Source organism: Macaca mulatta, chromosome 12 (genome assembly GCF_049350105.2).
Source record: "Macaca mulatta isolate MMU2019108-1 chromosome 12, T2T-MMU8v2.0, whole genome shotgun sequence".
Classification (NCBI taxonomy): Eukaryota; Metazoa; Chordata; class Mammalia; order Primates; family Cercopithecidae; genus Macaca; species Macaca mulatta.
In genome coordinates, this window is record NC_133417.1 from 7317520 (window position 1) to 7343429 (window position 25910).

At 39.1% G+C, this 25910-nt stretch overlaps 1 long non-coding RNA gene and 1 pseudogene across 2 annotated transcripts in view; one reads left to right on the forward strand and one right to left on the reverse strand.

The window, feature by feature from the left end:
• Nucleotides 1-55: 55 nt before the first annotated feature.
• LOC114671286 (putative inactive fatty acyl-CoA reductase 2-like protein) lies at nt 56-11920 on the forward strand (annotated as a pseudogene). Its single transcript, XR_013401927.1, has 6 exons — nt 56-1063; nt 2500-2597; nt 2726-2850; nt 3602-3669; nt 9479-9653; nt 10427-11920. The product of XR_013401927.1 is annotated as a putative inactive fatty acyl-CoA reductase 2-like protein (transcript).
• LOC114671293 (uncharacterized) overlaps nt 3740-25910 on the reverse strand; it is a 34745-nt gene continuing 12574 nt past the window's right edge. The window contains exon 3 of the long non-coding RNA XR_013401928.1: nt 3740-7842. This is a non-coding gene — a long non-coding RNA (uncharacterized LOC114671293). The remainder of the gene's footprint in view (nt 7843-25910) is intronic.

Sequence of the window (25910 nt, forward strand, 5' to 3'; positions counted from 1 at the left end):
GGGTTGGGGAGCTGTGGGGGGGGGGCGCCTCCTGAAGGCCGGGTTGGGTGTCCTAAGCCAGCGCCACGTTAGGGCAGTGGGCAGGAGGGGCGCAGGCCAGTAGGGGCTGAGGGGCGGGTGTCGGGGGCGGCGGGGGGGACCCGGGACTTCGCATGCATGAAGCCGCCGGCCCGGGGCGCCCTCGTGTTTGAGGCCGCGAGGTCCATGGGTGAACCTGGGTGCGCTGCCCTGGCCGCCGCTGTCCGCTTCAGGGAGCTGGGCCTTGACCAGGCGGCTCGGCAGCGCCAGTAGAAATCGGTTTAGCAGGCCGGGCGCGGTGGCTCAGGCCTGTAATCCTAGCACTTTGGGAGGCCGAGGCGGGCGGATCACGGGGTCGGGAGATCGAGACCATCCTGGCTAACGCGGTGAAACCGTAAAAAAAAAAAAAAACACGCACACACCGTAAACACACACACACACACACCGTAAACACACACACCGTAAAAACACACACACACACACACACACACACACACACACACACACACACACACACACACACACACACACACACACACACACACTAGCCGGGCGTGGTGGCGGCGCCTGTAGTCCCAGCTACTCGGGAGGCTGAGGCAGGAGAATGGCATGAACCCAGGAGGCGGAGCTTGCAGTGAGCGGAGATCACGCCACTGCACTCCAGCCTGGGCCACAGAGCAAGGTTCCATCAAAAAGAAAAGAAACCGGCGGGCCATCCGCGGCGGGTCCAGCTCCGGTCGCAGCAGCTGGGACCCACACCAGGCCATTCACGGGGGCGCCATAGGGCAGCTGCGTGCAGTGTTTGGGTAGCAGGACGCAGACGGCGGGGTCGCGGGGGCTTCGGGGTGTCCTCGGCCCCAGGCCGTCCAGCCCTGTGGACCGAATGAAGTCCCGCACGCCACGTGTTGAGGTAGTGGTGGGTGCCCCTTGCGCGGGGTCAGCCCTCCTGCAGGGGGTGCTCACGGTACGGGCTGGCGAAAGTGGAGACGGACTGCAGGATGGATTCACTTGGCCACATGGCCGGGAGCTGGGAAGACGGACACCGGTGAGTGGCTGCCCTGGTGGGCTGGTCGGGGCGCGGGCAGGGGGGCATGGTTCTGCCAAGGATTTTGCTTTGTTTATCGCAAGATGGAGGTATTTCCTCCTTTCTGCAGTTTATAATTGCATGAATTAGTGCAGTGAATTGAGGAGGCAATAAAAATAATATCTTCAAAGATTATTAAATTCATTATTATAAAACACATACGAGTTTACGTGTATGTATAGAAAGCAGGTATACATCAAAAATTCTTAATGAATACAAGAAAGAGAACTACCAATACTGGAGCAAATTTTTCAAATACAAACATCAGTGAATATAGGCAAGGCCTTTTATTATTATTACTATACTTTAAGTTCTAGGGTACATGTGCACAACGTGCAGGTTTGTTACATGGGTACACATGTGCCAGCAACGCCTTTTCAATAATGTCTTACAAGGAGAAACGTGGCTCCTCTAGGTAAACAGCCCTCAGTGCGCATCTCCCTGAAGTCCAAATGGATCCGGTAGAGCTGTGGGGTTCACAGCTCACACTGAGGCATTTAGGGCCTAAACGCCACTTTACTTTTTTGTACAGTGAGTAGGAAATCAGTGATCTAAATGAGTTTAAATCTTATTAGGGATTCGAACTGCGCTTCAGACTCTGTCTCTATTCCTCCCAGAGCTAGATTCAACATGAATTAAAATACAAATATAAAACAATGAATTATGATAGTGACAAAGACCTTCCTTCGAATTTCAGATTTTTCCAGCAGCCCCTTTCTTTCTGTTTCCCACCTGCTTTCAACTCTCTCCTAAAAAAGTTCAGTTGGGGTGAATGTTTGGTGACGTAGAACATCATTATTTTAACATGATCCCAAAGCGGTTTTCATTATATGCAAAGATGCATATTTATTTACATTTTTAAAAATGTTCTAAATTGGTTTCTTATGTCCAAAAGAAGGGGAGCTAGTTATAAGAAAAGAGAATTGAGTAAGGTAAGAAAGTGCTAATCATTTCAAATCAAAGTGGGAAACATGCAAAGCAGAAAGAATCAACTTCATAAACTCAACAAATTATTAACGTAAATAATTCCCAACTCCTGTATCTATATAACATCAGTGATCTGTGAGGTGAACTGAGATTCTGAATAAAAAGTAAATAATAAGGCCATTTTTCTAAGCCAAAAAAGTTTTTGTCTTATTAATTGTGGGATTTCACCAATTAATTTTTTTCAAATAAAATTTCTTAAACTTTTAGTGCCTACTATTGCTTGTGGGTTAATAAACCCTAGCAGAAAACAAAATCATCAAGGAAATGGTAAACATTAATGGGAAATTTGTGTAACCTTAATAACGTGTCTTGTTAATTACTTTTTAAAATGTGAAGGTGTATTCTTGGTGTTTGGTAATTAACTAAGTTTATTAACCTCTCACAAATATGAGGAATTTTATTCCCTAAAGGAACGTGAGGAACACTAGTAGTTCAAGAAAATGCTGAAGGTGACCTTGGCTGAGAAGCTAGGATAGGCTGACGAAGTCAGACTTTGTGTAGGAACCTGGTAAGCGATGGATCGATGTTACCTGTCTTCACTTATTGCAATAGTATAATCAGTTTGATGATACATACTTTAGCCCCAGCTGTTACTTAAGACCCGGTTTCACATTTTATGTTCTTTTTCCTGTGCAGGCTGGGAAAGGGTTTCTTCTGGCCATAAAAACTACCCCAATGGCTGTGGCAGACTAAATTCCAATTCCGGTTGATACAGCCATCAATCTCCCGCTAGCTGTAGGATGGTGTGCTGCAGTTCACAGGTGTGGATGCTCAAGTGGGCTTTCAAAGATTTCATGAGAGGGAGGGTTCATCTATTAGGCACATTTTCCAAATATAGGCATTTCATTGTATAAGACCCCAAATGTGAGAGGGTGTTCATTTCAATATTTTATAGAGTTCCTAATATGCCATCATATATATGTTGAGTTGTTTTCAAAATACAGTTTAGTACTTGGCTACTCACAAAGTAATAAAACATTTAAATCACTTAACCATAAAATTCTTGATAACCAAAAGGCTTTTCTTTCTATTGGTAGTTTAACATTCAGCTTTCTTTTTTAGGGCAAAGGAGATAGAACTGGATGAAATGAGAGAATATTTTTTTTAATTGAACTCTGGTTAATGCCAAAAGTGTTCAATCACTATGTGTGGGGAAGTTTCCTGGTACAAAGGAAAAAAAAAAAAAAAACAGGTTGTTCATACATTTGGCTGCGTTAGTAAGTGGTAAACAGAATTAAATTTTTCTTATGTGAACTCACACATATGTGCTTCATAATATGTCACTCCTATTTAACACATGTCTTTCATACACACACGCACCCCCCCACATACAGCCTTTTGCTAGTCTTCTTCCAGTTTGCTTATTAACCCAAAGAAAGAAAAAAATACGGAAGCCTTCTTGCATAGGTTGCCTTAATCAGATGAATTATGGAAACAACTCTGTCTCCCTTATTTTTCTTTCATTAGTTTTCCATTCTGTTGTATTTATTTAATTTTTATTTCATTTTCCAGACCTAAGTCAATGTTAGTCTACCACTGTACATCTGGTAACCTCAGTCCCTGCAATTGGGGCAAAATGGGTAAGTACTTTAGCCATGTATCTGCATAATTACTAGTGTCTGACACAGAGAAAAAATAGACAAAGTGTGTCATGGAGCTTAGAGCCTACATGGGGAGAAAGACAGAAAGTAAATAAAGAGACAAAATAATGAGAAATTGTAAATCTGTGGTAATTAACTAGAAGGTACAAGGAAAGGAGTCATTGGGAACACATACATGATTGTAAGCAGTAGGGGGTCCATTGGCTATAAAGATTTTAAAAAACAGTGATGAAATAAAGCAAAAGTTGGCAGTTATAAAGAATCTCAGTGATAAAATGCTGAAATACTCCTCCCTGCTGGGGCAGTGGGTCCTATACACACCCCTTCCCTTCTTGATACATCACTGAGAATGTGACGTGATCAGTGACCAATGAGATTTAGAAAAGTCGAGTGATCTTATTCCTTCCTGATTGCATCTGTAATATTGATCATTAATTTATGCAACTTGCCTCTCTTGGGTGTGCATTAACTACTCTACTAGTGATTTGTAAAAGTGAATAGGAATCACTATGGGAGAATAAAACAACATCCAGATTCCTTAGACCCTGGGACCAAGGTCTTGGGTGATGCTGAGGAAACTATATTTTTAATAAGCATCTAGATGATTCTTGATACTTGGGGAAATGCTCTTTGAGAAACCCTGTACTATACAAATGATTGATTTGTCTGAAGGTAAGGGATTTAATCTGTTCAATGTACAAAAACCATGGAAATCAATTTGAGTACAACTTAAACATCTAATGATGGTAGAAGATAAAAATAGGGAATTTTGCTATTCTGTAGGATTTCTTAGTACCTGTGAACACACCCCTTCTGTCCCTGTTACATAGATGACACTAGCTCTTCATATTCCAATGGGAAGCCATGGTACCACACTGAGAGTTCTATTACAGGACAGCTGGACACTGTGGCTCATTTATATATTGTGGCTTTGAATTGAAAAATGCTTTTCCAGGAATGAAAAATACTTGGCATGCATGTTTCCTCTACCTTTCTTACACCTATAGCAAACATTGTAGGCTGATATGACATTGGTTATCCCTGTGCCAAGGCTCTGTTCTGGATTCCCTTCTAACACAGCATTTCTGGAAGCTATTACTAATTAATTTGATGTTGCATTCAAATTAAACTCATTTGTGTTTCCTATCGGGGACTCTTAGGAGGGATAAAAATGCTTCCTACTAGGAGCAATAGCCATGTTAACAGGAGGTTGAGCATATATAGTCTCAGGTGATATTACAAGGAGTGATAGCTGGGTGGGTGAACATGGGCTCTCTCTCCATAGAATTGTCTCCTTTAGTGTCCCTTAAGAAGAGTTTTTAATCTCCTGCATATAGGTCTTAAGCATCTTTTATCAGATTTATACCTAGGGCCTAGGTAATTGATGCTTTTTTTTTTTTTTTTTTTTACTAATTTAAATGTCTTTTGTAAAAATATATTTTTTAATTGTTTGTGGATGATGTCAAATACAATTGATTTTTGTATATTGACCTTATATTCAGCTATCTTGCTAAACTTATTGCTAGAAATTGTATAAAATTTCCTCTTGATTTCCTATGTAGACAGTTACTTAATCTGCAAAAATACCAGTATTATCCCCATTTTTTCAAGCCTTAGGTCTTTATTTTTCTTGTTGATGGTGCCATCTCGGCTCAATGCAAGCTCTGCCCCCTGGGTTCATTCACACCATTCTCCTGCCTCAGCCTCCTGAGTAGCTGGGACTACAGGCGTCCGCCACCACACCTGGCTAATTTTTTGTATTTTTAGTAGAGACAGGGTTTCACCGTGTTAGCCAGGATGGTCTCGATCTCCTGATCTCATGATCCGCCTGCCTTGGCTTCTCAAAGTGCTGGGATTACAGGCGTGAGCCACCACGCCCAGCCTTCTTGTTGAACTTCTACTATAATGGTGAATACAAATGGCAATAGTGCATATTGTTGTCTTGCTGCTAATTTTAAGCAGAAGACTTCAAATATTAAACTCTCCTGCCATTTTTAGGATAAACCCAACTTGGTCATGCCGTGTTATCTTTTTTTATATTTTGTTTAATTCAATTTGCTAATCATATAGTTCCCTTGTTTTTTCTATTCTCTGAAAGTGCTTAGTGGAGTGAAAGTGTAATAGTGGAGTAATCTGTTCCTCCAAAACTTGGGAAAAGCACCTTTAAATTATCTGGATTTATAATTTTTTGTGAGAACATTTTTTATTGCTTCAGTGTCTTTAATAGTTAAAGAATTTTGCAGGCTTCATTTTCTGCTGGAATCAGTTTTAGTTATATTTGTCTCTTTTTCTAAGATTTTATCTGTTTTAAAATGTATTTACATTGTTTTCATATTATATTAATATTTTTGTCCTAAACTGTATCTGTAATTATGCTTCTGTTTTAATTCATAATATTTGTGTGTCTTATCTTTTCTTAGCTAGTCTCTAAAGGGTCTACTTTATTTCTTTTTTTCAAAGGACCAACTTCTTCTGGCTTTATTGACTTCTTTTCTCTTCTCTTCTCTTTTCTTCTCTTTCTTTTCTTTTTTGATAGAGTCTCGCTCTTGTTGCCCAGGTTGGAGTAGAATGGCATGATCTTGGCTCACCACAACCTTGCCTCCTGGGTTCAAGCAGTTCGCCTGCCTCAACCTCCTGAGTAGAGTAGCTGGGATTACAGACATGCGCCACCACACCTGGCTAATTTTGTGTTTTTAGTAGAGATGGGGTTTCTCCATGTTGGTCAGGCTGGTCTCGATCTCCCGACCTCAGGTGATCCACCCACCTCGGTCTCCAAAAGTGCTGGGATTACAGGCATGAGCCACTGAGCCCAGCCTATTGACTCTTTATTATGCTGCTGTGTTTTCAGTTGCAAAGATGTATTGCCTTATCTCTTTTTTCCCCTTCCTCCTGTTTTCTTTGATTATGTTTTTCTTCTCTTTAACTTAGAAATATAGCCCACAAATATTCGGCTTGTCTAATACATGCATTCGTGGCTTGTATTTCCCTCAAATGCCACTTTGGCTGTATCCCACACATTTTGTTGTATAATGTTTATGTTATCATTACTCTCTAATCCTTAAACAGTTTTCATTTGAATTTCTTCTTTGACCTATGAGGATGTAGAGTGCAGTTTTCAATTGCCAAATCACATTTTCTACATGTGCATGAGTTTCTACTTGTCCCTCACATCAGAAAGACGGTAGCTTCATGGTTAAAAGTCTTGGGCTTTGGGATCTGATAGACTTGGATTCAAATCCTAGCTCATTCACTTACTCCTGTATTCATTAAATAGGCATTATTCTTGGTGCTGAGGATGTATCACTAAACAGAAATCCGTGCTCACATAGCTGTTATATGCTGGGATGCGTCCCACCATTCAGTAGACTCCACTGCTTATTAGTTGTATCAGTTTGAAAAAGTCTCTCAGTTTCTCCCTGTATATCAATTTTTTTTAATCTGTGAATGAGAATAATAATTATTCTATTCTAGGGAGCTCTTTGGAGAATGTAGGGAGATAAAGTGCTTCGTACAGTGGTTAGAACAGTGAACATTTTAGTAAACGCCTGCGATCACCATATGGACGGCTTTCTCAGAAAGCCTTCCTAACCCAGCCCCACCCCTCCCCTTCCTGGCACCCAGACAGAGCTAGATGCTTCTTTTGTATTCCTCCAGAGCTTATTGTACTGGCCTCTAGCAGAATACTCAGGCAAAGTATTGTAATCATGAATTGTCCACATCTCCCACCAGATTGCCAATTCTTTAAAGACAAGGAATATGTCATATGTAATTTTTTTTACCTCAGCATCTACCACAGTGCCTGGCAAGTGTTAAATGCTAAATAAATATATTTGAAATGACTAAAGGAAGGATTGACACAGATTTAGGAAAAGGAAAGTAATTGTATGTTGCCGAGATATTTATTCATTCATTTAGTCAAAAAATGTTTATTAGTCACTGAGTCAGCCACTCTTTAAGGTACTGTATAAGTTCAAACAATGCACACAAAATTTCGTTCTGGTATTTAAATCTTAGGAGAAATATACATCAGATATGGTTGAGTGCAGAAAAATAAAGGAAATTAAAGAAGTAAATAGTGTTGTGGGAAGGCTGCTATTTGATATGTGATGGCCAAAGAAAGTCTCTCCGATAAGGTGTCTTCTTAGTAGAGACCTGAAATAAATGAGAGGGCAAATCAGAAGGACATGTGGATGAAATATTCCAAGTTGAAGAAACAGTAAGTGCTAAAGTTCTTTAATCATATTCAAGGACAGCAAGGAGGCCAGTATGGCTGCAGCAGAAGCACTGAGAGGGAGAGCGGTAAGAGATGAAGTCAGAGTGGTGGGCAGAGAGAGAGGATGCAGAGAGTGCAAGGCCTTGCAGACCATGGCTTTGCCTCTAAATGAGAAGAGATTCCATTGAAGGGCTCTGAATGGAGAAGTTCCTGTAATACACCCTGAGTTACATTTTAGAAGAATCACTCTGGCGGCTACATGGAGGTCCGACTGGGGATACAGGGGTAGTGGCAGAGACCACTTCGGACAGTATTGCAACATTCCAGGCTACAGTAGTGGTTTTGATCAGAGAGATAGCAGGTGGAAATTATGATTCTGGGTATTTTTCAAACAGAGAGCTGATAGATTTTGTTCAATTGTGTGTGTGTTGTTAAAGAGAAGAATCAAGGATAACCCCAAAGATTTTGGCTGAACTAAACAAATTGAATTACCATTTGGTCAGAGGTAGAAGATTGGTGAAACAGCAAGTTTGTGTACGCATTGGGAAGGGGGTCATTAGTAGTGGGTATATCAGGAGGCCCATTTTAGAGCTGTTAAATGTGAATGTCTATTACACCTCCAGTTGGAAATGTTGAACAAGTATATGGATATATAGATCAGAATGTCAGTGTGGAGATCAGAATCTCTTATGCTATCAACCTGTACATAACTTTTTAATTTACCACCATCTTTTTAAAGTATAAATCCCTATGGACCAGATGATTCTTGAGAATCTTCTCTGAAGAGGAGCTACATTTTTCAGATAGATTTTTAGCTGGCATTTTTAAAGTAGGGCAATAATCATATTACTGTAATAACTGACATCATAATTAAATAATGAGCTTAGGCATATGCTTTGCAAAAACCTACATACCTTAAATAAAATTGAATTCAAATGAGTATCTTTTCGAAATAACTACTGAATTCACAAATGTATGTAAAAAGTCCTTAATTAAGCTTACTCTATAAAAAGAAAAACACTATTATGAATAAAACCCTGGATAGCAGAGTGGACAACTGAGTCTGACATATTCCCAGAGAAATATTGAAAGTAAACTAACACAAGAAAATATTGCCTTTAGAATTTTTTAGTTAAACTTTTAATAAAGATTGAAATAAAATGTTAAGAAACTTTCTAAATGGTTCTGAAAGTAATGGTCCAGCCAGGGAAATAAAGTTTCTAGCCTCTGCCTTGGGGCTTTCAGAATAGACTAGATAACCTTAGAATTAAATGCAGATTTATGTTTTTTCTGAACAGTACCCCCTTATATTGACTACATGCGTTTCCCCAGGAATTTGTTTTAGAGTAGATGTTTCAAATAAAGGATCCAATTCTTAACCCATTCACATTGTTTCATTTTGCAGATAACCACTTGCTTAGCATAAAAATCTTTATATTGTTCTCAGAAATTGATTCTTGACTCTACACAGCAAATCCTTTGTCTTTATTGCTGTGACCCATTACAAATACCTTCCACTATGATGGTTTATATTCTCCTATTCTCCTCTAGCACTCTCTCTCTTTTTTTCCCCAGGATTCCAGGTCTTGCCAACCTTTGAAATTCCAATTCCATTTGAGAGAGCTTTTAGGAGGCCATATGCTGATTTCACCACCAGCAACTTCACAACCCAGTACTGGAATGCCATCAGCCACCAGGCCCCTGCCATCATCTATGACTTCTATCTGTGGCTCACTGGAAGGAAACTCAGGTGAGAAGCTGAGTCAATGGCTTTGAGAGTGTCACTGCATATGGGAGATTGAGGCCCCAAAGTCTTTAGTGCTTCCTTCAGCCAAGGATTAAAGGAGACGACCGAATCTGACCCATATATACAAATTGAACACACCTACTCTGAAAATCCAAAATCTGAAATTCTCCAAAATCCAAAATGTTCTGAGTGCTGACATGACGCCACAAGTGGAAAATTCCACACATCTTATCTCATGTGATGGGTCACAGTCAAAACACATTCAAAACTTAGTTTCATGCATCAAAGTATTTAAAATATTGTTTAAAGATTACCTTCAGGTTACATGTATATGGCTAAGTGTGTATGAAACGTAAATGAATTTTGTGTTTAGACGTGGGTCCCATTCCCAAGATATCTCATTACATATAAGCAAATATTCCAAAATCTGAAAACAGTTGAAACCCAAAACACTTCTGACCCAAGCATTTCAGATAAAGGATACTCAGCCTGTATAAGTTTTGAACAAACAAAGCAGTCATAGTGAGAAGCCACAAAAGCCTCCTACATTAGAAATGCTCCAGCATAATAAAAGAAGGTAAATGTTAAAGAGCTTGCTTGATGAATTCAGCAAGTGATCATTCACCCAAAAAGAAAAGCAACTGAGGCTCTGTGACTAGGGTTTTTCAAATAGGTAGATCATCTTAAATATACAATAATGATGGCAACCTCACTTACTGGGAGCTTACTCATGGGGCTAAGGAGGATGCGTGATGATCCCATTTTTATTGTCAAAGCTACTGAAGGAAGATAACCTCATCAACCCAATTTTACAAATGGAGAAATAGAAGCTAAGGGAAGAATCTGAAGTAGTCTCAAAGGAAGTGACAGGAAGGATATGGAGAAAGCAGAGTGTCAAAGTCAGTATTCAGGACCAGATTTACTGCCACCTAGAGATGAATGAAGAAATTAGAGGGAACACAGTGTGCTGATGCTACGTCAGCTGTCACCACCTGGCTGTGTGACATAGGACATATTCTTTCTCTGTCTCACTTGAATAATAATATGTGTCAGAGGAGACATTATTGTAATTGCCTAAAGCAATTCTTGTGATCAAGAATCAGAAGCATGAACAGTATTGCCCTCTGTGTTAGCCCCTTTATGAGGGAGGAAGTTGTCTTCAGCATGTTGAATTGTCATCTTTATTAGCAGTGCAAATGACTAAAACTTAGCCAATGTAGAGTTTATCCAAATCTTTTCAGACCTCATTTGGAGCTCATAACTCAGTTCTTGAGCAAAGGGAAAAGAAAACATTGTGATTATGGGGAAAATATTTGTGTGGGACTTATTAAGTAAAGATAGGAAAAGAAGAACACCCAAATATTATAGGCAGAAATGCTAAAGGTTTTAAAATGTGTCAGGATTGGAAGAAGGCCTGGATAAAGAACAAAGTTCAGTTAGGAAAGAGAAACACGGAAGGAAGAGACACAAAAAAAGTCATTATGTATTCTGCGAGAAGTCAGACAATAAGATTTGTGGGAAATGGGTTGGTTTGTTGTATGGTATGTATTTTAGCAATAATCTTTATGGCAGAGAAAGCTAAAATCCTTTAGCTTGTGTGAATGATCACTTGCTGAATTCCTCAAGGTAGGCATGGTGAAGGAGGGTGTAGAGGAGACAGAGGTACAATGAACTGACCTAGATATAAAGCCTTAGTATACACTCAGCTAGAAATAGTGATTCTGAGGACATACTGTGACATGATTATGTCATTATGTGTATGGTAGTGATGGGGATGATAGAAAGAAGAACTGATGGCATATTTTCACTCCCCCTCAAAATCAGTTAAATATTGGGACACTATCCAGGTCTAGAAGAGTCACACGCCATAGCCATGGTATGGCGCATCATTCATCTTGCTTTCTTTGAGAATAAGAAGATCAGTAAATAGTCCAGAAGTGGGAAGCTTTGTCCAGGCCTGTGTGTGAACCCAATGTTTTGTTTAGAAATAGAACAAGTAAGTTCACTGCTATGGCATAACACAAAATTTGCTTAAGTGGTGGTCAGCAAATCCTTGAATGCTGCTTAATGTGACAAAGTTGGTAAAATCTTTTGTGCAACACTCTTACTCCCTGAATGTTTTGCTGTGCCAGGGCCTGTGCATGCCAGACAAGTCCAAGCCAGCTCAAAGAACAACCAGCCACCTCTGCCTCCTGCCACCTCTGCAAACTGCCACTTCCTGCTGGCAGGATTTGTTTTGCATCCTGTGAAGAGCCAAGGAGGCACCAGGGCATAAGTCTACTCACTTATATCTGTTTGTCTGGAATGTAACCCATGTTTGTTTGTACAATAAATAAAATTGATCTTGAATGAAAACTGAGTGGTCATTGTCATTGATCTTTGAACCCAGATTAACCTTTTGGTCATGCCTAGTCTAAGAGAAAGGAGATATTCTTATCAATAAATACAGAACCCAGCTATGTCAGTGAAGATCTCAAGTGCACAGGTAGTAGTAGAGGGAAGAGTCAGAGGCCAAAAAGACAGGGATGGCAGACATTGAACAGAGGAGAGTGTGGTGTTTGCCTTTGCATCAACTGAGATTATGGAATGACACCTGAGGCTTGGGGACAGCACCTGCAAGATACCAATAAAGCATTCTAAGAACATCTGTGAAGTGAGAAAATTTGAATTACTGTTGTTCTTGTGGTTATGATTATATTTATGGTTGTTACTTCATTCATATTAATCACCTATGTGCCCAAGTGTAATCATGGAGTTAGATTTTTCCCAGACTTTTTTTTATTAGACTCAAGAATTCCCATAGACAAAGGCAATATCACTATCCTATTTATACATTTCTTCTCTCAGTTCTGCAGAGCCAAAATGTAGAGTCCAATATTTTAGATAAGTTATGCAATAAGGGCTGGTTTGGATTATCTAACTGGTACATGAGGCCCAGTGTGCTAGTTTACTCCAGAGGAAATTGGCACCTGTATATAATTGTAGTTAGGCTGATCCCTTGATATCAGAAAAGTTTCTGCTATGCAGTCCTTTTTGGTGATTTCTTAATACATATCCTCATTTTAGACAGTACGAGTGGCATAGATGTACTTGGCAGCAGAATATTACAGATGGTAAACCTTGAGTCTATGTTTTAGTAGCAAGAGCCTTTGGAGTCTTGTGCTTCCCTTGTAGACATCTTCTTAACATCTACATTCTTTTGTCTACTATTGTTACTGCTACTAGTTTCATAGAAATTCTAATTTTCATTTGGGATATACATTTTTGTTATTTGTAAGCTCCCCCTTCTTTTTCATTTTTTCACCCCATTTTCAGACTGTTCTAAAATCAGAAAGGAAATTCTCCTTCATGAGCATGTATATATTTTTGGCTCTTGGAACTTGAGATGGTGCAAGTAAGTACAAGCACATTTTCCAGATAAGGCATGTGAAGTGATTTACGTTTCATAATATGATCATTTCTGATTGACCTTATGTATTATGACCAGCCATAGAGATGGCTGTAAAGAATTAACAACATCAAACAATGTGAAGTTGTTCATTGCATGTATATCAGAACATTGCCGAGATAAAGCCAGATGGAGTCATTAATTTCACCAGCTAGTTATTTCCTTGCTGCAGTACCAAAGATTGTCATTTTTGAATTAAAGCCTCTGGTTTTTCTAACTCATCTTTCATTGTTGATCATGGCAAGTGGATAATTAATGAATGTATATGTTTAGGTTATGAGGAATTTAAAACACACCCTAAGAATTGTAATGTTGATTGCTTTTAAATGTTGTAATGGTTTTGAGTCTGCTAATGATTCCTTAATTACATACTTGCTTTTCTTAGAAAATCAACTCATTTCATTATTAGTGATTTTCTCTTAAATATTTAATTTAATATTTTAATAAATCACTATGCCTGGGATTCCATTAGATATTTGAAAAGATTAATTTAGTTTTTTTACCCAGGTAACATATACAATGGCTCAAGATGTGTGTTGTTTGATCTCACAATTTAAAAAAATACACATTAAGCACCGTGGAAATCCCAACAACTTCGGCAAGAAAGAGTATTTGTTTGATAGTTTCTTTGCTTGATAAATATGTGGACTAAATTAAATGGAATATCTTAATTCAGGTTTTGCTTCATGAGACTGATTAAGTGAACGTAGGCCTAGTGCTTTGAAAATTGGCCTATTGTAGAAGATTGATATTCTAATAGCCTAAAGAGAAACCATTTCTTATAAAATATATATATTTTGGAAAATGTGGTATTTCTCAGAAAACTGCTGAAATGAATTATTTATCTTTCCATCTTTATCTTTAATTCTATTACTTTCAAAGATCTAAAGCTTTCACTTGAAAATTAGGCTTTTGGAAAAAAAGACATTGAAACTAGTATTATATTTCATTGAGGTAATGAATATGAAGATTCATTTGCATAATCTTGTGATTTTTTTTTAAGTGAAAAATATTAATTAAGACCATAGGAATCTGATACAATATAAAGAATCATTGAGAAAAGACATCTTTCCCAATAAGAATATGATGGTCTAATACAGATTGAAAATATATAAAGCAAAAACTTAGAACTGTAAGAAAATAACAAATTTAGTGATTTTCATATACTAGTCATTTTTTTCTCAGATCAATTAAATAATAATAATTATGGATAGAGGATTTGAATACATTTACTTATATGATTTAATTAATAGTTAATAAGCTTTTTTCTCTCTAAACCTAAGAATATATATATATTTATTTATTATACTTTAAGTTCTAGGGTACATGTGCACAACGTGCAGGTTTCTTACATGTGTACACATGTGCCATGTTGGTGTGCTGCACACATTAACTCGTCATTTACATTAGGTATATCTCCTAATGCTATCCCTATCCCCTACCCCCTCCCCACAATAGGACCCAGTGTGTGATGCTCCCCTTCCTGTGTCCAAGTGATCTCATTGTTCAATTCCCACCTATGAGTGAGAACATGTGGTATTTGGTTTTCTGTTCTTGCGATAGTTTGCTGAGAATGATGGTTGCCAGCTGCATCCATGTCCCTACAAAGGACATGAACTCATCCTTTTTTTTATTATTATTATACTTTAAATTCTAGGGTACATGTGCACAATGTGCAGGTTTGTTACATATGTATACATGTGCCATGTTGGTGTGCTGCACCCATTAATTCGTCATTTACATTAGGTATATCTCCTAATGCTATCCCTCCCCCCTCCCGCCTCCCCACAATAGGACCTGGTATGTGATGCTACCCTTCCTGTGTCCAAGTGATGTCATTATTCAATTCCCACCTATGAGTGAGAACATGCGGTATTTTGTTTTCTGTTCTTGCAATAGTTTGCTGAGAATGATGGTTTCCAGCTGCATCCATGTCCCCACAAAGGACACGAACTCATCCTTTTTTATGGCTGCATAGTATTCCATGGCGTCTATGTGCCACATTTTCTTAATCCAGTCTGTCACTGATGGACATTTGGGTTGATTCCAAGTCTTTGCTATTGTGAATAGTGCCGCAATAAACATACATGTGCATGTGTCTTTATAGCAGCATGACTTATAATCCTTTGGGTATATTCCCAGTAAAGGGATGGCTGGGTCGAATAGTATTTCTAGTTCTAGATCCTTCAGGAATCGCCACACTGTTTTCCACAATGGTTGAGCTAGTTTACAGTCCCACCAACAGTGTAAAAGTGTTCCTATTTCTCCACATCCTCTCCAGTACCTGTTGTTTCCTGATTTTTTAATGATTGCCATTCTAACTGTTGTGAGATAGTATCTCATTGTGGTTTTGATTTGCATTTCTCTGATGGCGAGTGATGATGAGCATTTTTTCATATGTCAGTTGGCTGCATAAATGTCTTCCTTTGAGAAGGGTCTGTTCATATCCTTTGCCCACTTTTTGATGCGGTTGTTTTTTTTCTTGTAAATTTGCTTGAGTTCTTCATAGGTTCTGGATATTAGCCCTTTGTCAGATGAGTAGATTGCAAAAATTTTCTCCCATTCTGTAGGTTGCCTGTTCACTCTGATGGTAGTTTCTTTGACTGTGTAGAAGCTCTTGAGTTTAATCAGATCCCATTTGTCAATTTTGGCTTTTGTTGCCGTTGCTTTTGGTGTCTTAGACATGAAGTCCTTGCCCATGCCTATATCCTGAATGGTATTAACTAGATTTTCTTCTAGCGTTTTTATGGTATTAGGTCTAACATTTAAGTCTCTAATCCATCTTGAATTAATTTTCATATAAGGACAGGATCCAGTTTCAGCTTTCTACTTATGGCTAGCCAATTTTCCCAGCACCATTTATTAAATAGGGAATCCTTTCCCCATTTCTTGTTTTTCTCAGGTTTGTCAAAGATCAGATGGCTATAGATGTGTGGTATTATTTCTGAGGGCTCTGTTCTGTTCCATTGGTCTATATCTCTGCTTTGGTACCAGTACCATGCTGTTTTGGTTACTGTAGCCTTGTAGTATAGTTTGAAGTCAGGTAGCGTGATGCCTCCAGCTTTGTTCTTTTGACTTAGGATTGTCTTGGAGATGCGGGCTCTTTTTTGGTTCCATATGAACTTTAAAGCAGTTTTTTTCCAATTCTGTGAAGAAACTCATTAGTAGCTTAATGGGGATGGCATTGAATCTATAAATTACCTTGGGCAGTATGGCCATTTCACAATATTGATTCTTCCTATCCATGAGCATGGTATGTTCTTCCATTTGTTTGTGTCCTCTTTTATTTCACTGAGCAGTGGTTTGTAGTTCTTCTTGAAGAAGTCGTTTACATCCTTGTAAGTTGGATCCTAGGTATTTTATTCTCTTTGAAGCTATTGTGAATGGGAGTTCATTCATGATTTGGTTCTCTGTTTGTCTGTTACTGGTGTATAAGAATGCTTGTGATTTTTGCACATTGATTTTGTATCCTGAGACTTTGCTGAAGTTTCTTATCAGCTTAAGGAGATTTTGGGCTGAGACGATAGGGTTTTCTAAATATACAATCATGTCATCTCCAAACAGGGACAATTTGACTTCTTCTTTTCCTAACTGAATACCCTTTATTTCTTTCTCTTGCCTGACTGCCCTAGCCAGAACTTCCAACACTATGTTGAATAGGAGTGGTGAGAGAGGGCACCCCTGTCTTGTGCCAGTTTTCAAAGGGAATGCTTCCAGTTTTTGCCCATTCAGTATGATATTGGCTGTGGGTTTGTCATAAATAACTCTTATTATTTTGAGATATATTCCATCAATACCGAATTTATTGAGAGTTTTTAGCATGAAGGGCTGTTGAATTTTGTCAAAGGCCTTTTCTGCATCTATTGAGATAATCATGTGGTTTTTGTCTTTGGTTCTGTTTATATGCTGGATTACATTTATTGATTTGCATATGTTGAACCAGCCTTGCATCCCAGGGATGAAGCCCGCTTGATCATAGTAGATAAGCTTTTTGATGTGCTACTGGATTTGGTTTGCCACTATTTTATTGAGGGTTTTTTCATCGATGTTAATCAGGGATATTGTTCTAAAATCCTCTTTTTTTATTGTATCTCTGTCAGGCTTTGGTATCAGGACGATGTTGGCCTTGTAAAATGAGTTAGGGAGGATTCCCTCTTTTTCTATTGATTGGAATAGTTTCAGAAGGAATGGTACCAACTCCTCCTTGTACCTCTGGTAGAATTAGGCTGTGAATCTGTCTGGTCCTGGACTTTTTTTGGTTGGTAAGCTCTTAATTATTGTCTCAATTTCAGAGCCTCCTATTGGTCTATTCAGGGATTTGACTTCTTCCTTGTTTAGTCTTGGGAGAGTGTAAGTGTCCAGGAAATTATCCATTTCTTCTAGGTTTTCTAGTTTATTAGCATAGAGGTGTTTATAGTATTCTCTGATGGTAGTTTGTATTTCTGTGGGGTTGGTGGTGATATCCCCTTTATCATTTTTTATTGCCTCTATTTGATTCTTCTCTCTTTTCTTCTTTATTTGTCTTGCTAGTGGTTTATCAATTTTGTTGATCTTTTCAAAAAACCAGCTTCTGGATTCATTGATTTTTTGGAGGGTTTTTTGTGTCTCTATCTCCTTCAGTTCTGCTCTGATCTTAGTTATTTCTTGCCTTCTGCTAGCTTTTGAATGTGTTTGCTGTTGCTTCTCTAGTTCTTTTAATTGTGATGTTAGGGTGTCAATTTTAGATCTTTCCTGCTTTCTCTTGTGGGCATTTAGTGCTATAAATTTCCCTCTACACATTGCTTTAAATGTGTCCCAGAGATTCTGATATGTTGTATCTTTGTTCTCATTGGTTTCAAAGAACATCTTTATTATCTTTATTTCTGCCTTCACTTTGTTATGTACCCAATAGTCATTCAGGAGCAGGTTGTTCAGTTTCCATGTAGTTGAGCAGTTTTGATTGAGTTTCTTAGTCCTGAGTTCTAGTTTAATTGCACTGTGGTCTGAGAGACAGTTTGTTATAATTTCTGTTCTTTTACATTTGCTGAGGAGTGCTTTACTTCCAACTATGTGGTCAATTTTAGAATAAGTGCGATGTGGTGCTGAGAAGAATGTATATTCTGTTGATTTGGGGTGGAGAGTTCTGTAGATGTCTGTTAGGTCCTCTTGGTGCAGAGTTGAGTTCAATTCCTGGATATCCTTGTTAACTTTCTGTCTTGTTGATCTGTCTAATGCTGACAGTGGGGTGTTAGAGTCTCCCATTATTATTGTATGGGAGTCTAAGTCTCTTTGTAAGTTTCTAAGGCCTTGCTTTATGAATCTGGGTGCTCCTGTATTGGGTGCATATATATTTAGGATAGTTAGCTCTTCCTGATGAATTGATCCCTTTACCATTATGTAATGGCCTTCTTTGTCTCTTTTGATCTTTGATGGTTTAAAGTCTGTTTTATCAGAGACTAAGATTGCAACCCCTGCTTTTTTTGGTTTTCCATTTGCTTGGTAGATCTTCCTCCGTCCTTTTATTTTGAGCCTATGTGTGTCTCTGCATGTGAGATGGGTCTCCTGAATATAGCAAACTGATGCGTCTTGCTTGACTCTTTATCCAATTTGCCAGTCTGTGTCTTTTAATTGGACCATTTAGTCCATTTGCATTTAAGGTTAATATTGTTTTGTGTGAACTTGGTCCTGTAATTATGATATTAGCTGGTTATTTTGCTCACTTGTTGATGCAGTTTCTTCCTAGCATCGATGGACTTTACATTTTGACATGTTTTTTGAATGGCTGGTACCTGTTGTTCCTTTCCATGTTTAGTGCTTCCTTCAGGATCTCTTGTACGGCAGGCCTGGTGGTGACAAAATCTCTAAGCATTTGCTTGTCTGTAAAGGATTTTATTTCTCCTTCACTTATGAAACTTAGTTTGGCTGGATATGAAATTCTGGGTTGAAAATTCTTTTCTTTAAGAATGTTGAATATTGGCCCCTACTCTCTTCTGGCTTGGAGAGTTTCTGCTGAGAGATCTGCTGTTAGTCTAATGGGCTTCCCTTTGTGGGTAACCCGACCTTTCTCTCTGGCTGCCCTTAACATTTTTTCCTTCATTTCAACTTTGGTGAATCTGACAATTATTTGTCTTGGAGTTGCTCTTCTCGAGGAGTATCTTTGTGGCGTTCTCTGTATTTCCTGAATTTGGATGTTGGCCTGCCTTGCTAGGTTGGGGAAGTTCTCCTGGATGATACCTTGCAGAGTGTTTTCCAACTTGGTTCCATTTTCCCTGTCACTTTCAGGCACACCAATCAGACGTAGATTTGGTCTTTTCACATAATCTCATACTTCTTGGAAGCTTTGTTCATTTCTTTTTACTCTTTTTTCTCCACACTTCTCTTCTCACTTCATTTCATTCATTTGATCTTCAATCGCTGATACTCTTTCTTCCAGTTGATTGAGTTGGTTACTGAAGCTTGTGCATTTGTCACGTAGTTCTCGTGTTATGGTTTTCATCTCTATGAGTTCTTTTAAGGTCTTCTCTGCATTGATTATTCTAGTTATCCATTCATCCATTCTTTTTTCAAGGTTTTTAGTTTCTTTGCACTGGTTACGTAGTTCCTCCTTTAGCTCTGAGAAGTTTGATCGACTGAAGCCTTCTTCTCTCAACTCGTCAAAGTCATTTTCCATCCAGCTTTGTTCTGTTGCTGGCAATGAGCTGAGTTCCTTTGGAGGGGGAGATGCACTCAGATTCTTTGAATTTCCAGCTTTTCTGCACTGCTTTTTCCCCATCTTTGTGGTTTTATCTGCCTTTGGTCTTTGATGATGGTGATGTACTGAGGGGGTTTTGGTGTGGGTGTCCTTTCTGTTTGTTAGTTTTCCTTCTAACAGTCAGGACCCTCAGCTGTAGGTCTGTTGGAGTTTGCTTGAGGTCCACTCCAGACCCTGTTTACCTGGGTATCAGCAGTGGGGGCTGCAGAAGATAGAATATTGCTGAACAGCGAGTGTTGCTGCCTGATTCTTGCTCTGGAAGCTTCGTCTCAGGGGTGTACCCTGCTGTGTGAGCTGTGAGGTGTTGGTCTGCACCTAGAGGGGGATGTCTCCCAGTTAGGCTACTCAGGGGTCAGGGACCCACTTGAGCAGGCAGTCTGTCCATTCTCAGATCTCAACCTCTGTGCTGGGAGATCCACTGCTCTCTCTTCAAAGCTGTCAGACAGGGGCATTTACCTCTGCCGAGGTTTCTGCTGCTTTTTGTTTAGCTATGCCCTGTTCCCAGAGGAGTCTACAGAGGCAGGCTGGCTTCCATGAGCTGCGGTGGGCTCCACCCAATTCGAGCTTCCTGGTGGCTTTGTTTACCCACTAAAGCCTCAACAATGGCGGCACCCCTCCCCCAGCCTCGCTGCTGCCTTGCAGTTAGATCTCAGAGTGCTGTGCTAGCAATGAAGGAGGTTCCGTGGACATGGGACCCTCTGGGCCAGGTGTGGGATATAATCTCCTGGTGTGCCATTTGCTAAGACCCTTGGTAAAGCGCAGTATTAGGGTGGGAGTTACCTGATTTTCCAGGTGTTGTGTGTCTCAGGTTCCCTTGGCTAGGAAAAGGGATTCCCTTCCCCCTTACGCTTCCCAGGTGAGGCGATGCCTCACCCTGCTTCAGCTCTCACTGGTCAGGCTACACCCGTGGACCAGTGGCAATGGTCCGACACACCCCAGTGAGATGAACCCAGTACCTCAGTTGAAAATGCAGAAATCACCCATCTTCTGTGTCGCTTGCACTGGGAGCTGGAGGCTGGAGCTGTTCCTATTCGGCCATCTTGGGCACGCCCCAAGAATATAAATCAATCTTGTGATCTTTTAGTTTTTTGTGCTTTTAAAAATAACTCTATAATGGTCTGTGTGTATATCGGTTTTTACAATAATTTGTCAAAACTTTGACTGATACCAGTGTGCGTGAAGAATCAAGTGCAGTCTGAATCAGCACAATGCAAATAGAAAACCGACCTCTTATTTTTCTCACAAAATTATATCTAATAGAAACCTTATGTAAAATAAATAATTTTTAAGTGCTCATAAATTAATAACAAAATCATACATAACGTCAGTGGAGGAGAAAAATTAAGGATTTTATATCACAGTAAAATGCATTTCTAAATTGACTTAGTATTGTTATAAAACATATTCTTGAATATTGTATCAGAACTTATCACCACTATTGAAGTCAAAATAAAGATGGATCTCTAAATTATACAATTTATTTGGGAATCACCGAATTGTAGTTTTAAAAAAAACCTGAAAACCACGGTGGTCTTCTGTATTTGTGAAGGACAAAGAGAAGATTGGGGGCTTACTAGCGAGAGAAATGCTACACATTGTTTTGAAAGAAAGCTTACAGACCCTAGAGAATATTTTGGGAGCTGGTCAAACAAGCCTAATGTGAGACACATCTTTTGAGACTTCCCAGGAGCCCAACTAGAAAATCCCTTAGTCAATTTTAGGTTAAAAAGTTAAATTTGAATTTGATTCTGGGGAAGTTTGTCATTTTTTGGGGTGCAAAAAGCCTAAAAATATTTAATTAAAGTAAAATTACATATCCTTGAGAGATAATGGTCACTTATTTAACCAGAGTAATAATGGAAAGACTTCAAAATAAATTCAAAAGTTACATAGTCAAGAGAAAAAAAAATACTTAGACCTGCATTATAGATGACTTAGTTTTTTCAGGTGGTCAAAACCCGAATAAAGACAGCCCAAACCACAAAAGGCTATCTTAAAACATAAAATATCTGCTTGTTAGGTGGATTACTTAGAGAGAGAGAGAGAGTGTGTGTGAGAGAGAGAGAGAGAGAAACCTTTTGTAGTATGACCATTTCTCTTTGTATATGCCCTTCTGAGTAAGCTGGAAATTAAACCCCATGAAAAACTACTTTAATTCAATTAGAGGCTGGAAGAGTGTGTGTCTAAGATTATAAGTAACCCATATTATGGAATAATAATACACACACACACACACAAGTAGTACCTCCACCAGGTGGAATGGATGGCTTTTAGAAAAAGTAAGAGCATGTGAAATTTCCTGGTTACAAAGAACAATTTGGATACATCAGGAAAAGCCAAGAGTACAGAATTAATCTATACTGGAAAAACACTCTTTTTCCAGGTTTTTTTGAGACAAACATTCTCAGTGTCAGGATATAATACTAGAGTGTGAAGTGGGGAAAAATGCAATAGGAACTGACAGAAAAAAAAAATGAGAGTCACCACTTTAGTTAAGCAAAAAGATGTACTGTTTTGAGAAGAAAGAAGAGCAGAAGGCATTGATGTATTAACTGCAAATTACACATAGTGAGATGCACAAAAAGCCAAACCATTGAGATAAAAATCTGAAAAACTTTGAGAGGAAAACTCTACCTCCTGAAATGAAGCGATCATTTATTTTTCTTTATTTCTTCTTCTTCTAAAAAGAAGATATATGTACAGAATGTGCAGGTTTGTTGCACAGGTATACGTGTGCCATGGTGGATTGCTGCAGCTATTGATCCATCCCCTAAGTTCCCTCCCCTCACCCCATCCCCTAACAGACCCTGGTGTATGTTGTTCCCCTCTCTGTGTCCCTGTGTTCTCAATGTTCAACTCCCACTGAATGAGAACATGCTTGTCTAGTTTTCTGTTCTTGTGTTAGTTTGCTGAGGTTGATGGCTTCCAGCTTCATCCATGTCCCTGCAAAGGACATGCTCTCATTCATTTTTCATGGCTGCATAGTATTCCATGGTGTACATGTAACATATTTTCTTTATTCAGTCTATCATTGATGAGCATTTGGGTTGGTTCCATGTCTTTGCTATTGTAAATTGTGCTGCAATAAGTAGAATGATTTATATTCCTTTGGGTATATACCCAGTAATGGGATTGCAGTGTCAAATGGTATTTCTGGTTTCAGATACTTGGGGAATCACCATGCTGTCTTCCACGACGATTAAACGAATGTACATCCCCACCAACAGTATAAAAGCATTCCTGTTTCTCCACAGCCTCGCCAGCATCTATTATATCCTGACTTTATCACCATTCTGACTGGCATGAGATGGTATCTCATTGTGGTTTTGATTTGCATTTCTCTGATGATCAGTGATGTTGAGCTTTCTTTCATATGTTTGTCGGCCAACTTCTTTTGAGAAGTGTCTGTTCATATCCGTTGCCCACTTTTTAATGATATTGTTGCTCATATTAACTTTGAAATTGAAAATTCAAAATAAAGACAAGAAACATAAAATTATATTTTTTAAGTTATAGGTATGAACTATTTTTGAAAGGAAAGAAACCTCTAGATTATATATATATGTGTGTGTATATATTTATATGTATGTGTGTATATATGTGTATGTATATATAATATATATTGCTTTCAACAAGAAAATTTTAGAGTCAAAATAGTACCATCTCCAGATGTTTTTATTTAGCTTGGTATCTAAAATCATTTAGGTGACCCATTCCCATGTTTGGAAAATTTTTTAAATTTGTTGTCTACATCTATGGTATTCAGTATAGTAGCCACTAGCTGTATATGGTTCTTTAACTTTTAATCAGTTATAATTAAATGAAATTTAAAATTCAGTTCTTCCATCATACTAGCTACATTTCAAGTGCTCATTACACACACTTGGCTAGTGGCTACTTTATCGGACAGGGCAGGTACAGAACATTTCCATTATCACAGAATATTTAACCAGAAAGCATTGATCTAAATAGTTAAGGTTTTTGGGGTTTTTTTTTTTGTTTGTTTGTTTGTTTTTTACTGGAGTGCAGTGGTGTAATCTCAGCTCACTGCAACCTCTGCCTCCCAGGTTCAAGCAATTTTCTACTCAGCCTCCCAAGTAGCTGGGATTATAGGCGCCCGCCACCACACCCCGCTAATTGTTTTATTTTTAGTAGAGACAGGGTTTCACCATCTTGGCCGGGCTGGTCCTGAACTCCTGACCTCATGATCCACCAGCCTCAGCCTCCCAAAGTGCTGGGATTATAGGCATGAGCCACTGTGCCAGGCTAAGTATCTTGTAGAGAAAGTTTATATTATGATTCAGGTTTCCATGTTGCTCACCCTTTTTATTAATCTTATAGACACTTATTGGAGCGCTTATTATGTCTTAAGTGCATGAGAAGTGCAGAGAGTGTAAAGACAAAAATGATGTAGCTGCATCAAGTGGTGAAGACAGACGTTTAAAACATGATTGCAACCAAACATGAATTCTCCAGGGAGAGAAGAGCAAAGGACAATGAAGGCAGAAAGAATCACGCTTGCAAATCCATGAATGGTGTGATGTGTCTGGGAAACTCTGGGTAATTTATTTAGCCCTAGACAAGTAAAAATAAGGACTAGAAAGGTATGCTGAGGCCAGATCTTGAAAGATTTCAAATAACTACAGTCAGGTTACATTCCATTGAATGAAAACTCAGTTGAAACTGGTTTAAAACACAAAGGTGGTGTATTGATTATACAATACAAAAAATCCAGCACTAGAGTGGTGAGCAGCTGTGATTCAACTAGAGCTCTGGCTGCCTTGGTCTTTGAGTCTCTCAACTCTGCCACTTTGTTCTAGTTTTATCCTGATGAGTAAGATGTTTCTGTAACTTCAAGCTTTACACGCATATATGGCAATCCTTGGATGAAGAGAGGCTGGCCCTCTCCAAGATTTTCTCCCAAGATTGATGAAACTTGTTTTCTAAAAACCCTCAGCAAATTTCCCTCCCATCACATCAGCTTAGGTAAGGTTACCTGTCCATTTCTGGCCAGCCCCTGTGACCTGAGGTCATGCATGTACTAATTTGTTGAGAAACCTCAGACGTAAGCCAATCACTGTCTAGAGGGTAAGAGTGCATGGAGATTAATCAGCTTTTCTCTGAAGCTGGGGTGAGAGTATGTGTTTCTGAGGCAAGGAGGCTACTGGAGAAGGGTGAATACCTGAGTGATAATTCAGAACTCATCAAGAGATAGAAGAATGGGTGTTAGGGGGTTAGCATCCTGAGTGGAACATGGTTTCTGGAGTCAGAGAGACAGAGATGGTGCCCTTTATCCACCACTGGGTGGTGTAACTTTATGTAGCTGAGCCTCAGTTTCCAAATGGAGATGATAGTGGTCATTGTCTTTGGTACCGTTGTGATATGTAAAGGAGTTAACATAGGAAAGGCACTTAGAATAGTGCCTGAACCACGGTAAATGCTCAGCAAATACTAGCTTTAAATTCATACTCAAATATGTGAGGGAGTTTGAGCTTTATCTTTTAGAGCCTGACACTCTAGAGCTTTATCTTTTAGAGCCTGACATTGAAGGTCTTTTGTGTCTTGACAGCTGGATGATTTCCTGCTGCTTAAATCATAATAACAAATTAGAACTCCAGTGATGCTGATGGTGACAAGAAATGTCAATTAGTTGAGTAGTTGGGACAGAAATCGCATGGCCAGCAAAGCTGAGAATATTATCTGGCCCTTTACAGAAGTTTGCCAACTCCTGAAATAGAGGACCAGAAAAATGCCTTCTGATATAAAACACTTAAGCATGTTAAGCCCAGGTGCAGCAGCTCACCCCTGTAATCCCAGCACTTTGGGAGGCCAAGGTAGCTGAATCCTCCCACCTCAACCTTCCAAGTAGTTCAATATCAGCCTGGCCAACATGGTGAAACCCTGTTTCTACCAAAAATACAAAAATTAGCTGAGAATGGTGGTAGTTGCCTGTAATCCCAGCTACTTGGGAGGCTGAGGCAGGAGAATGGTTTGAAGCCAGGAGGCAGAGGCTGCAGTGAGCCGAGATCATACCACTGCACTCCAGCCTGGGCAACAGAGTGAAACTCTGTCTCAAAAAAAA